Genomic DNA, 3,162 nt, shown 5'->3' with positions numbered 1-3,162 from the left:
GGAACAAGAGAAAAAGGATTAAAAAAAAAAAAGGTTAAAATGAATCTCCTTGCGGTTTGGCGAAACCGCGAGGAAGCTCCCCTCCCGCCCCCAGGAGCGTCTTCACAGACAGGAGGGCACCGGCCAGCAGGAAGCCCGCTGTCCTGCATGGATCCCAGCAGGCTCTGCAGCGGGAGGGTCGCCCCTGCTGACACAGGGCCGGGCTTCCTTCTCAGCGTGCAAAGAGAGACGGCTGGAGGCTGGCGGGGGACCCCACCTGTAAGCAGGCCGGTGGGGACGGCACCGCGGCCAAGGTCTGAGCAGCCCCTCACGAGAAGGCCCTCAGGAGTGGACCCTGGCGCTTCCTGCCCTCAAAGAAATGTACAGAATGTCCGTGTCCTCAAGCAGACGCAGGAGCTAAGGACGGTGGAGCCTGCCAGACACAGCTTCACGGGGACAGGGTCCCGGCTCCAGCTGTGACGGCAGTGCCCTGCCACTGTCCCCAGGGGCTCCCCCTTTCTGCCTGTCAATAGTGCCCAAGGAAGGCTCCCTCAGGACCAGCGCTGGCACCTGGTCCAGGCCTGGTGAGACTCCTTGGCACCCTTGGAGGAGTAGAGTTTTAGCCATTTTGCAGGGCAGGCAGCTGAGGCTGAGGGAAGGAAGTTGTTCTCCCAGGCAGGAGGCCGAGGCAGGGAGGCCCGAGCTGTGCTGAGGCTGGAGGATAGCTCACGGAGGAGTCAGGCTTTGGGGACCCCCACCTCCTCATCCTGGAGCACCCAGCAAGAAGCCACCCAGAGCCTCCTGCTGGGCACCCACCCCAGGGTCTGGCCCGCCTGGCGTCTAGGCGCGGCCCAGCCTGTCGTCTGCAGCTGCCAAAACATCCCCGGAGGCAACGGTTTGTTATCCTTGAACCCAGGAGAGAAGTGACGGCATCCAAATTCCTGCCCAGGTGTCGCCGGGGCTTGCCTTGCTCAGCCTGCCGCCCGGCCAGGCTCTAGACTTGCCACCCTGCCTGCTGCCTCCTTCCCCGCCCTATGCTCAGGGCCCTGAGTGTCCTGCAGGCCTGGAGGACAAGCTGAAGGACAGGGCCCAGCCAGAGGGCACCTGGGCCTCCCCTGTTGGCCCTCCTGCAGGCGCCTACTGTGGGGTCAGAGCTACCCTGGGCTTTGGCACAGTGCACTGAGTGAGGACCACGTGTCCCCTGCCAGCACCTGTGCCAGGGTCTACCAGGGGCCAGACTGGACAGCAGGGGAGGGAAAGCAGGGACCCTGGAGGAGACAGGGCTGTACCCAGGGCCAAGCCACTGCCATGCCACCTGGCAGTGCTGCCGGGGACCCAGGGGCCACACCAAGTCCACAAGGATGTCCACCCTGCCCTCACACCTCCACTGCAGGTGCCCCTGGCGCCAGGGTTTCCTGTGATACTTTGCCTACCCCTATGGGGGCCTCAGTGGCTATGCAGCCAGCGGGCACCAAGGTTCCCTCTTGATGGCTGACACCCCAAGACTTCCCCAGGCCTATCCAGGAAGGGCCTGAGCTGAGCCTGGGTTCCTGCCCTTCACCTGCCTGGTCAGGACCCTGTGCAGCCCCTGCTGCCTGGCCACTGTCCCCAGCTCCAGAGAGGACTTCACCAGGGTTGGAACCCCTCTGGACGTTCACAAGTGCTGCCTGAGCACCTACTGTGTCTAGGCCCTGGGTGGGCGCGGGTGCCCTGCGGCTGTAGGACCGACAGCATCTCCGGGGGCCCTCGAGTGGGATCTCATGGGGCCAGTTGTGCTTGGCATAGCAAGGGGCAAGTGCTACTGACCTCCGGCCAGTGGAGGTCAGGGTGCGGGTCAGCCGGCTCCAGGCTTGTCTGGCTGAGATGGCCAGCAGTGCCCACTGGAAGTTTCTAGTTTGTGTTCTTATGCAGTCCTGGGATCTAACCCAGAGCCTCATGCGACTGAGGCAAGCGCTCTGCCACTGAGTTGCACCCAGCCCGGGTGGAGGCTTTGAAGGTTGACGGCCACCTGAAGGGACTATGTGGGCGAGTGGTCAGGGAAGGCCTTTCTGAGGAGGTACTAAGTGAGAGAACTGAGATGGCCCCATCGCTCCCCACAGGTCACCCAAGAGAGACCGGGACCTGAGCCGACTGGCCACGTGATGGCACAGGCAGCGGAGCCTGGCACCAGGTCTGGGGATTCCAGGACAGAGGCCTCCCCCACCTGGGTGGGCAAGCGTGCTCAGCACCCTGGCAGAGATGGAGACCAGAGGACCCAGATAGCCTCCCTCCAGGGCCTTCCTGGGCTCGATTTCATGGAAGTGGAGTTGGGACCTTGCTGAGGACACCCAGGTCAGCCTTGCTGGAGACTCGGGCATGTGCCCCTCCTGGAGGACGTGGATTGGGATTGTTGGCCAGCCAGGTCAAGGACTTCTCAGCCCCATGAGGAGGCAGGCAGGGCCCTCCTGGCCAGGGGTGTTACCTGGTGGGGACGGAGCCGTGCCACCCAGTGCAGCTGGCCTCTCTGACCCTCAGCCTCTGGTCCATGAGGCCGGGGTGGTTCAGAGCCCTCCTCCAAGGGTGCTGACCGTCACATCAGGAAGTGCATGCAGAGGGCTCTGGAGTCCGCTCTCACATCACACAGCAGACCCAGGTGGAACTAGGAGCAGGGGCCAGGAGGCAGCTAGGTATCCCAGCCCTGACCTTGCTGCTGGGGGACACCTGACCGCCTGTGAGGAGAAGCCTGGGCTCCTAATGGACCCCATCACCCTGCGCAGCTGGCAGGAACCTTCCCTGTCTACATGTGTTTACATTCCCTGGAAATATTTCCCCAGAAGAGCCATAGGACAAATATTTTGTTAATGTTGAAACTTGGGGCAAACAGAGGCCTGGAGCTGAGCCCTCCCTGCACCCGGGCGGGGTCCAGCTGAGCTACAGGGAGACCACCTCAGCGACGACCCTTTTATTCCCAGCCTGCCACAGCTGAGCTGGAGCAAGCACTCAGGCCTGAGGCCAGGGGCCTGGCACATTCCCCAAGCTGATCTCCCTGCCTCTGGCTCCTTGAGCATCCCTTCATGAGGCTGGGTCAGGGAAGGGACTGGGGTGTCTCTGGGAGGTCTGCACACTGGGACCCTCGGCGAGCCCGTCAGGCCCTCTGTGGCGTGGGATGAGGGAGGGGTGTTCACAGGCAGGCCCGGGCCCACA

Source organism: Sciurus vulgaris (assembly GCF_902686455.1).
Source record: "Sciurus vulgaris genome assembly, chromosome: 2".
Classification (NCBI taxonomy): Eukaryota; Metazoa; Chordata; class Mammalia; order Rodentia; family Sciuridae; genus Sciurus; species Sciurus vulgaris.
This window is presented reverse-complemented; position numbering follows the sequence as displayed.